This window comes from Ranitomeya variabilis, chromosome 1 (genome assembly GCF_051348905.1).
Source record: "Ranitomeya variabilis isolate aRanVar5 chromosome 1, aRanVar5.hap1, whole genome shotgun sequence".
Classification (NCBI taxonomy): Eukaryota; Metazoa; Chordata; class Amphibia; order Anura; family Dendrobatidae; genus Ranitomeya; species Ranitomeya variabilis.
Window position 1 is genome coordinate 786791330 of NC_135232.1, and position 15774 is coordinate 786807103.

At 43.2% G+C, this 15774-nt stretch overlaps 1 long non-coding RNA gene across 1 annotated transcript in view; it reads right to left on the minus strand.

Annotated features, from left to right (window-relative positions):
- The window catches only part of LOC143784541 (uncharacterized), a 549109-nt gene extending 533952 nt beyond the window's left edge, over nucleotides 1–15157 (minus strand). Inside the window, exon 1 of the long non-coding RNA XR_013217810.1 lies at nucleotides 15078–15157. This is a non-coding gene — a long non-coding RNA (uncharacterized LOC143784541). The remainder of the gene's footprint in view (nucleotides 1–15077) is intronic.
- Nucleotides 15158–15774: the final 617 nt, after the last annotated feature.

A 15774-nucleotide genomic window follows, 5' to 3' on the forward strand; every position in this document is an offset into this window, starting at 1 on the left:
TGGAGTTGAGTCCGATAATACTTTTGCAGCTGGCCCCAACATTAAATATATTTTTGTAGATCTCTTTGGTGCTTTGAAGGACAATTTGAAATCGTGGTGGGAAGTACAACTACTTGATAATTATATTAAACGTAGGGCTGTGCCCTGAGGTCTGAGAATTCACATTGCTCCAGCCCCTAGGTGTAGATCACCCACTTTTCTGGCTAAGTGGGAAGAATAATCAATAGCGTCCTCAATAGGATTGATGCAATTACTATTGGATGAGGAAAAGGATACACTGGAGAAAACTTCTATTAGATTCAAAGAACTAACCAAAGAAGCCTATAAACACAAGACCATCCCAGAATTCTCTAGTGAGGAGGAGACCCTTAAAACAGCGGTGGAACGCTATCAACTTAATATCAAGGACAGGAAACAAACGTTTTGCGATTGACTGTTAAGAGTTTAAAGAGAAACGGGCATACCCTTCCTTTGTCCCAGAAGGGATAATCCAGCGAGCTGACGCTTCCTCATCTGACACAGAGTCATCGGACATTGAGTCCGGATCAAGATACTCTGGTGCAAGAACATATCAAAAGGCTATTGGACGTGGGAAGAGGGGAGGCTAAAGGAAATGACAGAGCCAAGGGGGGTACCAAATGACACAAAAATGTCAACAATTTTCATCACTTGGCTCTCCCTTGCCACCTGTCTTATCTTTTTTAGAAACAAAGGGGATAGCCAAATACAATTTATGGAATTGTACCACATTACAAACTCACAGACAATAAGCAACCATCTTCTGAGGGACTCCACGGCAAAGAGTGGCAACCAGATTATTAATCTATCATTGTATGTGCTATGAGAGTTGGAACGCCAGGTACTATCAAACGGTCTCACATACCACTATATTTTATCTTTTCTTGTGGATTAAAGATCTTAATTTATTCCCAAGAAAAAAACTCAAATGGAAATTTTTTTTGTAAACAACTATAGATCAAACTGTCAACTGGGTATTTTCTATGGAGGACCTCCTGATGAGAGATTACTTGCAGAACTGTCTAAAGAGGAACAGAGGGGGATTGGTAAAGGGCCTTTCTCAGATCTCAAGCCAAGAATTGTGAGGATGCCACCCTCTAGTGACATGGGAAGCATCAAGAATTTCTCAAATTGGTCACTGTAGAGATTAGCCAGATTAGCCCTGATATGAAACAACTCGATCCAACCTCTTGCTCACGGAGAAAAGGGCCCTGGAGTACCTCAATAGGTATAGGGACATAGTTTTGAAGCCTTAGGATAAAGGTGGAAATACGGTGGTACTGGACAATAGTGATTAAGTTGATATGTGTCTAAGAATCTTGTTGGACCAATTTGCCTATGAGACCCTAGGTAAAGATCCTACGCACTGTATATTTCTGAGTTGACCAGTATTCTCCTTGGAAGACTGGAAATGGGTTTGCTATCAAAAAATGAATATGACTATCTTCTTCCCAAATGTCCTGTCATAGCTATTTTTCTGCGCTCTTCCCAAAATTCATAAGGGCATCAGCTCCTTCAAGGGACAACCAATCATCTCGGGTAGTTGATGCCCCCTGTCAAACTGGTGTATATTTGGACAACCTCCCGAGACCCTTTGTGATGGCCCTCCCCTCATACCTGAAGGATACAATGGACCTTCTGAACAAATTAGAAGGTATAATGCTGGAGCCTGGTAAAATTTTGGCCTCGATAGATGTGGAGGCATTATACAATAGCATCAGGAATGATGTGGGCTTAGAGGCAATGGGTCATTATCTCAGTAGTAGAGGGATACATTTTGGACCACACAATAAGCTCCTTTTGGAACTAATGGAGTTTGTCCTACAGCATAATTATGTCCTTTTTAATGGCAAGTATTACCACTGACTCAGGGGCACGGTAAAGGGTAGCCCTTGTACTCCCACTTATGCCAATTTGCTCCTGCGTTGGTGGGAGGATACACTTGTCTTTAGGGTCGATAATGTTGTCTAGTGCCCCGGGATATTATGCTGGGGCAGATATATTGACAACATCCTCGTCCTCTGGTCAGGGACAGAGATTCCTTTGAGTCCTTCATAAGCCATCTTAATAACAACAATATTGGCTTGTTCTTTACTTATGAGGTAGGTGGAGATAACATATTATATCTGGATGTGAATATATCCAGATATGTTGATGGCTCTCTGAGTAAATCTCTTTTCTGCAAACCAATGGCTACCAATAGCCTTTTAAAATGGGAGATCCATCACCTGCCACAACTCAAAAGGGGAATCCCCAAAGGGCAGTTCCTTAGGCTAAAGGTACCTTCACACTAAACGATATCGCTAGCGATCCGTGACGTTGCAGCATCCTGGCTAGTGATATCGTTGTGTTTGACACGCAGCAGCGATCAGGATCCCGCTGTGAGATCGCTGGTCGTTGCTGAAAGTCCAGAACTTTATTTCGTCGCTGGATCTCCCGCTGACATCGCTGGATCGGTGTGTGTGACACGGATCCAGCGATGTCTTCACTGGTAACCAGGGTAAACATCGGGTTACTAAGCGCAGGGCCGCGCTTAGTAACCCGATGTTTACCCTGGTTACCATTGTAAAAGTAAAAAAAAAAAACACATACTCACATTCCGGTGCCCGGCGTCCGCTTCCCTGCACTCCTCCTGCATCCTGTGTAAGTGCCGGCTGTAAAGCAGAGCGGTGACGTCACCGCTGTGCTCTGTGGGAGATGCCGGAGATGTTCGGCGCTGACACAGGATGCAGGAGGAGTGCGGCCCTGCGCTTAGTAACCCGATGTTTACCCTGGTTACCAGGGGACTTCGGCATCGTTGGTCGCTGGAGAGCCGTCTGTGTGACAGCTCTTCAGCGACCACACAACGACTAAACAGCGACGCTGCAGCGATCGGCATCGTTGTCTGTATCGCTGCAGCGTCGCTTAGTGTGAAGGTACCTTTGGAACTGCTCATCACTGGCTGGCTTTCATTAACAGTCCAGAGATCTCAGATGGAGATATAGGGACAGGGGGTACCTGGAAGAGGTCATTAATTCTGCATACCAGCAAGCAAAAGTGATTAACAGATAATCCCTTCTGGCCCCCAATATAAAGTCTGACTCAGATCCCCTGACCAGACTGACTGCAACCTTTGACGATCAGTCATATAGAGTTATGGACATCACTAAAAAATACTGGAGAAGTACTAAGAGTAGGCCAGGACTTTTCGGAATTTGTCTCCCAAAACCATCAATTATGTATAGAAGGGGGAAGTCAGTGAAGGATTTTGTGGTCCATACTCATTTTTTCACAGCCTGAAAAGGAGAGCATGTGGTTACAAAACAGTTCACGGGGTACATTCAAGTGTGGTCATTTTAGTTTTGCCAGTATAAACTTTAAAAGCACAGTAACTAAGAGGACCTATGACTTGACATGCTTTGCAAACTGCAAAACCTTGGTAGTAGTGTATCTCTGCACATGCACCTGTCCCAGGGACTAAGTGGGAAAGACCAAGCGTGAATTGCGGGTCTGTATCAGTAAACACCGGTGGGACATCAGACACGGCAGGAATACACCACTCACATGTCATGATAATACCATACATGCGGGTGCTTCAGTCCAAAAGGGAGATTGTGATAAAAGGATATTCCAAAGGGATACACGATGGATCTTCTGGCTGGAGTCCCTGAGTCCGGGAGAACTCAATGAACAGTTAAACTTCTCTAGTTTCATATGAATCCACTCTAATATAGTATGGCACTTTGAAACCAGCCGATTTATATATGACTGACGGAGTGATTGTAATCTCCTGATGGGGACCTGCCTAATTTGGAGGGTCTCATATAAGGACTTTTTCTATTCCCTTGTTCAGCTGGGGAATGGCATTATTTATTGACTCTTGTCATATATACAACTGTTTTATATTTAAATTGTTCCTCCAGTTCAATTTTTGCTGTCTGATTATTTGAGTGTTATTTTAAAATATTGGACACATAGTGATCCCCTTTTCATCCTTCTTCATATATTGGGGGACATTCCATATTTCTGTGTCTCGGCCCCCATTTTCTTTAGAGCGTATATATGCTCTGTTATGCACGGTGGGACGCATTTTGCTTTCACTGATGTGCAAGCGGTGGGTCGCACTAAGTGTTACACTGACTCACGTGTATACATCACTTCCGGTATAGGTGGAACACATGTGCGCTCCACTTGCACACTTCTGGTTCCGGCAGTGGACATCACGGGGGTACCGTTTCTGGTGGAGTGCATTTGCTCTGGAGGTGAATGACCTCTGCTATGAAGTTCAGCAGCAGAGACAGCAGGTCGCTGAGGTTGAGGTTTGTGCAGGTAGGCCGATCCAGACCCAAGATCACTCTCCCGGATTTTATGGAGGAAAAGTTTTTTGTGTTTAAGGAAGCTTACAAACTTTATTTTAAGCTTCGCCCTTACTCCTCCGCAAATAAAGAGCAACAAGTGGGTATTGTGATGTCTCTGCTACAGGGAGATCCACAATCCTGGGTGTTCTCTTTGCCACAAGATTCCGTTTGTCTCCAGTCTGTAGATGGATTTTTGGGGGCTCTTGCCCTTATGTATGATGACCCTCACCGAGTTGCCTTGGCTTAGTCCAGGTTGCGTCGCCTTTGGCAGGGGGATCGGTCAGTGGAGACATATAGCTCTGAATTCCGCAGGTGGGTAACTGATATGAAGTGGAATGACTCAGCTCTCAGAAGCCAATTTCTTTAGGGTCTCACTAAGAGGTTGAAGGATGTTTTGGCAGTGTACGAAACCCCAGAGTTCATGGAAGCCGCTCTGTCTTCGTCTTTGTGTACACTGTAGATGTCTTCGGAATAGGTGGGTAAGACCACCTTCTTTGCAGCCTCTTTTTTGGGGTATTGCCCCTTTGCCAGGGGAGCAGTCTAGCAGTAAACCAGTACTTAGCAGGGCGGAAGAACCCATGTAGTTAGGGGGTGACTCTGCATTGGACATTTCACAGGAGGTTAGCAAGAAAAGGGGGGGTGTATTTTGGCAAAAAAGGATATTTTACTGGGGCCTGTCCTTCAATGTCTAAGGTTAACACTTGGTAGTCTGAAGTTAAATAACCAAGCGGTGCATTTTTCATTAACCTGCAGTAACCTGGTTGGTCCTGCCAGCAGAGGTGGTGATGGAGAGCAAAACCAAGGACATTTCTGTGTTTGTTGACAGTGGAACTGGAATCAGCATGGTTGATGCTGAGTTTGCCAGAATTCACGGACGGGTTTGCTGTGCTTTAGCTAAGCACCATGTCATCACGGGGCAGATAGCCTTGCCTCATTATAATAAATAGTAGAATTCTACATTGGTTCGCGCCTCGTTTCAACATTTAAACACAATTAAAATGGAATTGGTTTTGGCAGCAAGACCGTTTTAGAGTTTTATTACACGTCCGTGGATATACTGTATTACTTTAAGTTTTCTGAGACTGGGTCTATATACCAAGATATGTGCTGATATGACTTGTGCTATACATTTGTACTGGCTTGGTTGCAAGCAACATGTATGTCTTATAGTTCTTTGTTCTTTTGATGTTTAATATACAAATTTAAAAAAAAAAAGTTGCTCCTCATGCTCTGAGCATGATCTAGCAATTTACTAGCTCTGATGACCCGGATGTCGTCATCACATAGCATCACAATGGCAACGATCGGGACCTGGTGATGACGCTTTGGGGTCTCCGATCCAACGGCAGAGCGGCTATTTTCCCTCTGCCGGCTCCCGGAATGCTGCGATCGAGTTCAATACCAGCATTTAGGAGGTTAAAGTGCCGGGAGTGGCGTGAGGCCGTTCCTGGCACTTAGTGCCGGGTATCAGCTATCAGAATCAGCTGATATCCAGCGGCATTGGATTCCACATTAGTATTAACAAAGACACTCTTGTGACATATTTATTGAAAGCCTATATTGTTATGAATTAAATTGTGCTTTTCCCATTTCTCTTGATGTTTTTTGCCTGAGTGATGAGGAGAAACGTAAAGGCAGGCAACATAGGAATGTGCATTTTTTCACAACTTTGAAAATTAATTTAAAAAAATTTTACACAATTTTTTCTCCGTCACATTTTTCATTCTCTAACACACTATTACCAAAGAACACATTCTGAAAAGAATAAAAAATAGTGGTAATATTCACTGGCTCACTTGACATGGAATGACCCGGCATCAGCTAGCACCGATCGTGGGTGTTGTGCAGGGTATCAGCTCTCATATAGAACTGACACCCACATTTGAGCTAGGCAAGACTTTTTCAAGGGAAATGGCTGACTATGTATATCATTGGGCCCAATCGGGCACAGCAGAAAACCACTTCTTTAGCAGTTCCAGCATTTTCAAACAGGGCTTTTGGCTTAGGATAGGGACAGTAAAAGTCAGAAAAAAATAAATATTGCTATCTCATTTAAACACTGATATGCATTTTATGGTTCTACTGGAATACTCATCTGCTTTTTTTTTACATGAATCATAAAGTCGAGAGCAATACATTGCCATTTCTACAATATACATTCTAATATACAGTATGCAAACCACAAAATTGTCAATTCCAAGGCAAGGTTGGGGACACTAAATTGCAACATGTTATGAATGCTGGCATTAGAGACCATTGGTATATTCATGATCACACTATGAATTACAGACCATTATGTCTGACAGCAATAGCATGGAATGTTTGGATGAGTTGCATAGTGACAGCAGGCGCTGACACTGTATGTAGCTGACAACATGATTAAATGCAGCATTGTTTTAGCATTAACAAGTGACTGATGACAGTCTCGGCATGGCAAATTTAGCTAGCAGGTACATAGCAGGTACATATGGCAACAGTTTTCTATTACTTTTTTTTTCAACAGTAAAAATACAACATAAAATATTTAGTGCAAGAAATGACACTCAGTATTTTCAACCAGATCAGCAACAACACAATGTGACAGTCAGGGGCCGAGAAGCAAGATTACAGTGTGTATAAATATAGAATTTGATGGAAAATATTATACTGTTTTTTTTTCCTGGCAGCAATAAGTTGTGCCCACTCTTTAAATATGAGATTGATTTATACAAAGCCCCAAATTACAAAACAGAGAATTAGAACTTCTAGTTTGAAGCTGCTTATTTAAGTACATTTGACAAAATAAAGTACTCTACTGCCTGCAGATGTCGAGGAAGGAATTTAGAAGTACATTATTTGGAAATAATGGAGGCAAAGATCATAGACAGTGAGCATTCTAGGAAATTGGATATAGAAACAAAGGAAGTGGGTGGGACAATGTTCTGAAAAGTCTGGCCGCGACAAGGGTGCACCAAGTGTTTGCGCTTGGTTTGAACAGTTGTGTAGCACAGACTGATTACATTAGGCACCGCTCCAGTGTTTTTATCTACTGCACAGCTGGAGTGGTGCTTTAAATGTAAATCCCCTCCCCTTCTCTCATACTCACCTGCCGCCTTCATCATTTTCCAGCGTCGCTTCCGTCGGTCTCAGGCAAAAAGTGACCTTCTCGCAGCTCTAGTGTTTCATGGTGCTGAGCGGAGGTCACTTTTCAGTACATCTCTATGAAAGCTTTGTCCTGGCCTGGTTCTCATATACTTGTATTAAGAGCGTGTGACGTAGCTTCTCACTTCCGGCCAATCAGAAGCTGCGCTCACAAGATAGAGCAGGCCAGGGCGACCGGACTGGCTTTGGGAAAACACCAGAGGGTGAGTGTATGATCGGGGGCAGGGGGCTTTTATTTAAAGTGCCACTCCAGCACTGAAAAAACAACAAAAGATGTAGTGGTGCCACCGATGACAAACTTTTGACAGGTTTAGGGCTCATTTTGATGTAATAGGCTTTTTGTACGATCACCCTCCCACCCCCTACACTAGATATATAGTCATACATGTCTTTGAAATGTACATTAATTAAAACCTTTGCATTAAGGGCTTTGGACCAAGCACCTTAACAAGTCCCTTGAGTTCTGTGAATACATTGGTATTTATATGTAGGTATTTATATTGGAGTAACTGACTGCTCTAAGGCTATGTTCCCACGATCAGGAAGTAGCAGAGCTTTGGACGCAACATCACATGACACAACACCGCATCACAGCCCCGGGGGGAGCGAGTGCCGACACTGTAGGAACAGCGCCGGAACGGGTGGTGAGTATAGGCTGGAATGGGTGGTGAGTATAGGCTTTATTATTTTATTGGGGCATAACATTTGGTTTAAGAAGGAGTTGTCCTAGTAGTGTACAACCCCTTTAAGGCTATGTGCCCACGATCAGGAATAGTAGCATTTTGGATGCTGTGTATTTTGGCTGCGTTCTATTTATCGCACTTGTGTTTAGGTACATGCGGATTCACCAAATGCATTGGCATTCTATTGTTGAAAATACGCAGCAGAAAGTAGCGTCTCCGCTACAGAAATTCATATGCTGTGGCTCGTAAACCTGCACAGCGGGTGAGTTTATACAGTGTTAGGAGCACAGTGGGCATAGGATTGCTTGTAATGTAGAATGCAGCGTATTGGAAGCAGTAAAAATACGCTTCAATCCAAAATGCTGCTATTCCTGGTCGTGGGCACGCAGCCTTATAGGACATTTCATAGCATTCCCAAATTCTTATGAAAACACTTACGGCACATCCTGCACTGAAATACTGAACCCAATTTATTATATATTTTAGGAGATGGAGTTGGTCCGTTTTATACCGACTCCAACTCTGACTCCACCATAATGGACCTCAACTCCACACTCCACAACTCCGCAGCCTGGATACCACATTTGTGATTTTTGTTTTATCATTAGCTTTTTTCTTTTATATAAAGTATATATAGCAATCTCACAGTATTGCTTCATATAGTAAAAAACACATTCTCGTTTGAAGCTCAGCCACAGGCTGGATTTCAGGGGAGCTCCATAATGACAGACACGGAGGTCTTCAACAGACCCTGGGCGGTCATTACAACCCATCGGCGCCCCGATCGATCGTGACAGGGATAGAATTATGCCCCCATGCCGATGCACATTTAATGCTTCTGGCAGAGTTCCACTGCTGCATATAGCAGGTTAACAGTCATGGGCGGACCTTCACTCTATCTGCGGCTGTCAGAGACAGGTCCTGGAAGTAACACACAGCCATTATCTGCCAGGTATGGGGCAGGCTCAACCCGTGAGCCAGCTCCACACACCCGCTACTGACTTGTGCGGTACATCTACAATGGATATCGATACGGGGTTAATGTCTCCCTCACTTTGCTGTTACTTTATCATGCTGTGGCTTTTCCACATTGAAATCTGTGTGAAAAAGCCACACCAAATCCACATTCTACGTTTTTCTTTAGGCTTGATGCACCCATGCCTTTTTGCTGTGTATTCAAAGATGTATTGATTGTTATGTGATAGCCGTCCCCATTATGTATAGTATAATCCCCCTGAGGACGCTGCATAACAGTGAAATATATTGGGAGGACATTTTTGGAGCATGTAATACATGTTAGTTGCCATGTGGTGCTATAGGGACATAGAGAGCAGATATTATGAGCTACCAATCTGTGATAAAGATATAAATATAGTACCAATAATGCTAGTCGCAATATAAAACAGTCTATATAAAACACAAGACAAGGCAATCTTAATTGACTACTGTAGTCTGACCCACTTCACTGTTAAAATTGTAAGGAAATAAAATGCTAGGGTGTTTTCACATTGCATCTGGGCACCCGTTCAGTGGCCCCGTTGGGGCTTACGTCTGAACCCCCAGCAAAATGAGATTCGGATGTATGCAACGACGGGCCATAGACTATAATGGTGACAACAGACAGAACATGCGCTATGATGTGAATCATTTTTGGATGTATATACCTAGTGGAGGTGGACACTCAGATGTAGTAAACTGCGTCTACATCTACAATTATACGGTTTCCCTTTCTGTTTAAATTATTACGTCAACTTTTTATGTTTGTGTTGATCTACATTTATACGCTGTTAGGGTTGGCGGAACACACCGAGTATATATATATGTATAAATAGGTGCGTTCGCAACCCGCGGTCCACCGTGCAGGAGAGGAACCTGCTGCTGGCAAATGGCGGCGCTATATGGCGGTATAAGCGAACTCTGTTAACTCCACAGATTCGCTAGAAACAAGATACTGTGCCCTGTTAGCGTCACAGGGGAACACAGCTAACTGCTGAGCTGATGGCAGTCAGTGGTCACGCACCAGAAAAGCACACAAACACTCCTCACCGGAGGTGCCGTATTCTAGAGGCTTATTTCAGCCGGGTCCCTGAATACATACATTCAAAACTCCTCACCGGAGGTGCCGGTATTTAAGGGTCCCTGAATACATACATACGGGCGCGACCACAAATAACAAGCTCATGACATGAGGCGATACTAGCGCATGGCCGTGCGGCCATGCAAACCTTTTATAGCTGCAGCAGCTTCAGGACCTTCTTAGGGAACCAATGGAAGTTGCTGCAATACCAGAGCAACTTCAGGACCTTCCTAGAGGACCAATGGGAGCTGCAGCAGTACTTGAGCATGTGACCCCTGACCTCCAATGAGAGGTCTTACCTTGGGCATGCTCAGTGTGTGCAAAGCAGGACTTAGTCCCAGAAAAGCCTGCTCGCTGCTGACCAGTGCAGGCTACAACAGCAGAGCCTGGAAAGGCAGCAGTAACCCTTTGCACAGTATCAGACTGAGTGAGACGCTGGGACCGACGTCACCGCTGAGCAGGCTCCACTGTGGCTGATGTAGAATGGGAGACCGCAGCAGACATGGTTCGTGATTCCCCCTGTGCAGGGGTGGGTACTCAACTCCTATTGTACGCCCACCTCCAGTAGGCATATACGCCCAAAAATGATCCACTTCGCTCTATCGGCACCATTATAGTCTATGGCCCCGTTGATGCATAAGGATCACATTTTGCGGGCTGTTTGGCCCAAAGCCCAGACAGGCCCAATGAATGGGTGACAAAACGTAATGTGAAAGCAGCCTTGATCAGGTTACAGATGAGAGCTTTTTGTTATATTTTGCTGCATTTGAATTAATTCCCTTCCAGTGTCCTATGTCACCTTGCTCAATTGTGATTTATGCACTATGTTTACTGCATGGACTACTCATGGTAAATTGTTTTCACAGGCAAAATTTTCAGGCCTCCTTGAGACTTCGCCCAGGCTCCACCCCAGCTCCGCCTTTACCCCTCAAATTTTCCACAGTCCCACCGCCCGCTCTTGGAAAAACTCCACTTCTGCACCAATCCTCACCAATCACATATTCACAGTTCCCATCGAACACTATATGACATACATAGATATTTCAGCTTTTGATTTGATCAAAAGATTTTTTTAAGCCGCCATCATGACAAGCTAGAATCTTTTGGCAGGGCCCTTCTCTACTATAACAAATTAAACATTTCTTAAAATATTCAATACTCTTTTTAGGTATATGTTTCTTTTTCTTTAAGGGAATGTGTCTCATACATTTTTTTAAAATGACTAACAATACCACATACAAGGGACAAATACCGTTACAACATGGTCAGATAACATATTACCATAACATAGTGACCGAATAATACCACATACAAGGCACAAATACCACCAAACCATGACCAAACCACATAGCTACCGAATAATACCACATACAAGAGAGAAATATTGGCACACCATGACCAGATCGAATATTGCCACCGCATAGTGACGGAATACTACCAAATACACAGAACAAATACCGTCATACCATGTCCAACCACATATTACCACCACACAGTGACCAAATACAACAATACTGATCATTAATTAAAAAAACCCACAATACTAATATCACCATTGCCATTATACACAGGAGCTCTGTACATAGCATACAGTGTATAGTGGAAGTACAGGTAATACACTAACTCACCAATGACATTATAAAGGAGATCTCTGTCTATAGTGTCACTGTACAGGTAATAGAGGGATCACTGGTGACATTATAAACAGGAGCTCTGTATTTAGTGTCAGTGTACAGGTAATACAGGGATCACCAGTGACATTATAGACAGGCGTTCTGTATTTAGTGTCAGTGTACAGATAATAAAGTGATCACTGCAGACATTATACACAGAAGCTCTGTATATAGTGTCAGTGTACAGGTAATACAGTGATCACCGGTGACATTATACACAGTAGCTCTGTATATAATTTCAGAGTACAGGTAATACAGTGATCACCAGTGAGATTATACACAGGAGATCGGTATATAGTGTCAGTGTACAAGTAATACAGGGATCACCGGTGACATTATAAACAGGAGCTCCGTATTGTCAGTGTACAGGTAATACAGGGATCATCAGTGACATTATACGCAGGACCTCTGTATATAGTGTCAGTGTACAGGTAATACAGTGATCACCAGTGACATTATACACAGGAGATCTGTATATAGTGTCACTGTACAGGTAATGTCTGGATCACCAATGACATTATAAACAGGAGCTCTATATTTATTGTCAGTGTTCAAGTAATGCAGTGATCACCGGTGATATACATCAGAACTCTGTATATAGTCTCACTGTACAAGTAATACAGTGATCACTAGGGACATTATACACAGGACCATTATATATAGTGTCAGTGTACAGGTAATACAGTGATCACCAGTGACATTATACGCAGGACCTCTGTATATAGTGTCAGTGTACAGGTAATACAGTGATCACCAGTGACATTATACACAGGAGCTCTGTATATAGTGTACAGGTAATACAGTGATCACCAGTTACATTATACACAGGAGTTCTGTATATAATGTCAGTGTACAGGTAATCTAGTGATCACCAGTGACATTATACACAGTAGCTCTGTATATAGTGTCAGTGTACAGGTAATATAGTGATCACCAGTGACACCATCCAGGCCCCCCTCTGCTCACCGGATCCAATATGCCAGTAATAACCTGATAGCGGCCCTGAACACAAGTGCATTACCATTTCTACAAACCAGCTTTTTGTGTACACTGTTGACTTCCTTGCAATCATCTATATACAATGCTGCTCACAATACACCTGTCATTCTGTTATTGACCTGTCACCTAGCAGTGAGAATGAAGTATTTACATTTAGCTTGATAGGAGGCTGTAAAACAAGATAGGTTTGCAGTGTAGCCTCTTTGTTTGACATTATATATCATGATCCGAACAGTGGCTTTTCAACTACCTGAATTCCCACTGCAATACATACAAAAATATTTCACTGCACAGCAACGCACCGTCATCAGCTATGAGGTGTAGTGCAGCACAGCCTCATTAACTTGGATAAAGAAGTGAACCCTGACAATTATGGGTTGTCCACTACTCTGACAACCCCTTTTCAAACCTCCAGTGCTGGTGCCATTCCAGCAGTGTGAGAACTGTCTCTCCAGGCGATCTTGTAACAGCGTGACATCACACGAACCCTGCGGCCAATCAGCGTTTCAATCTCTCCACCTTTGGACAAATTGCTTACATCAGGAGGAAATGAGTGCTGCTGCTCTCTTTCTCTAGATGTATGGAATATGTCCAAAGTCGGGGAGAGTAAAGCGGCCCAGAGACCGGCGTTCATGGCAGATGATCATTTCTGCTACACATAGCAGAGCTTGTAGCACAACTGATCAGAAGATCGGGGCTTCGGAACTCCTATCTAGACTACTGAAGCAAGTAAAAAGTGTGACACAAATGTTTACTTTTTTTTAACAATGTAAATAAATAAATAATAATAAAAAATAATAATAATAATAACAGGTCAAATCACCCCTCTTTTGCCCCATTCAAAATGAAACAATAATAAAAAAATTAAAAATACACATATTTGGTATTTCTGCCGTCAGAAATGCCCGATCTATTAAAATATAAAAATAATTAATCAGATCGTTAAATGGCGTAATGAGAAACAAAATCAAAACACCAGAATTACGTTTTTTTGGCTGCTGCAACATTTCAATAAAATGTAATAACGGGCGATCAAAAGATCTTATCTACCCCAAAATAGTATAATTAAAAACATCAGCTCAGTGTGCAAAAAATAAGCCCTCACCCGACCCGAGAATGGAGACACTACGGGTATCGGAAAATGGCATTTATTTATTTATTTTTTAACAAATTTTGGATTTTTTTTCACCACTTAAATAAAAAAGAACCCAGACATGTTTGGTGTCCATGAACTTGTAATGACCTGGAGAATCATAATGGCAGGTCGGTTTAAGCATTTAATGAACATGGTAAAAAAAAATACCCCAAAAAATTGTGGAATTGCACTTTTTTTGCAATTTCACAGCACTTGGAATTTTTTTCCCATTTTCCAGTACACGACATGGTAAAACCAATGGTGTTGTTCAAAAGTACAACTCGTCCCGCAAAAAACAAGCCCTCACATGGCCATATTGACTGAAATATATAAGAAAAAAAAAGTTATGGGAAGGGCAGCAAAAAAAAAAAAAAAAAAAAAACCTGAAAATTCCAAGGTGGTGAAAGGGTTATGGAGAAAAAAAACTAAAAAGAACTCCTGACATGGACAGCAAAGTGGATGTCCCATAGAAATGGATTGGAAGAGTTTTCCAACAGTTTTCTTATGCAGTCTTTGAGGAGGAATCCTTTCCTAAGAACTCTGTTTTACCATAGCCTATGGGTTTCTTCACACCAAATCTTTTTTTCTGAATGTTTGGAGCTCAAAAAGTCAAACCCCCCCCCCCCCATAAAGGGTACGTGCACACCAAGTCCTTCAAGCTGCCAAAGATTTTCCTGTGCATAAATGCCATCCACTTGCTGGAAATGCGATGCTGCACTTTAGCTCCCAAAATTAATCATGGAAACGTAATAATAGCGCTGAAACTGCCCCACAGACCCCATGTGTTTCTTCCCTGCAGCCGCTGTAATGTATAGGAAGACCCTCACTCAGGACGTGGACTTGGGCTACTGCCCCACCACCGACACCTGCCTCAGCCTGGGTTTGCAGTGCTGTAGTATGGGGCAGTCCGGTATCATAGCCCTGTGGACGCGCTCCTGAGCCCCCAGCACTGGCTGTACACGGTGTAGCCGCGGCAGCACAGACCGGGGCGGCTCACACTGGAAACTTACTCACAGTGTCGGCGGGACGTTGTTCCTGGACGGGTCCTGTGTACGATGCAGCCGCTAGATCCGGGACACCATAACCGGCTGCTCCCGCTCCGTGTAGTGACACTCACCAGTGACTCCCGCAGTCACCTCCCTGTAGTGCACAGCGCGCAGTGCTGCGGAGTGTGGCGCTGAGGGACGGTGGCGCTGAGGGACGGTGGCGCTGAGGGACGGTGGCGCTGAGGGACGGTGGCCCTGCGCCCGGTGCTGTCCCGGTGCAGCTCTGCCGTCCTCAGTCACAGCTACCCATCACTCCCTGGCATAGGACATGTCTCCACAAAGTAGCCACCAACTTCCAAAAAAGTGGGAAAAACTTGAAGAAATTAGTGGTAATGGTCTCCAGTTGGAAACGCACTATATTATTACCCCACAAATCTGTTTCTTTTGGGGTAATGTTGTTGGATACATCATAAACACGACATAATAATGAATTATGGGGCCCAACTCAGCTTCCTCCATCCCAAAAAGTGAGTTTTCCAAATAATACGATGATGTTTTGTGATTTATTACTGGTGTTGTCTTTTTCGTTTCATCCCTAAACTCCAATATTTTTAATAATTCTGTTAATATCGTTGTATGAGGTTTGTATTTTATTTTTTTCTGGAACTCCATTTAATGTACAATGTGATATACTGAAACTGTTTTTATTCTCTGCGGTGCAGAAT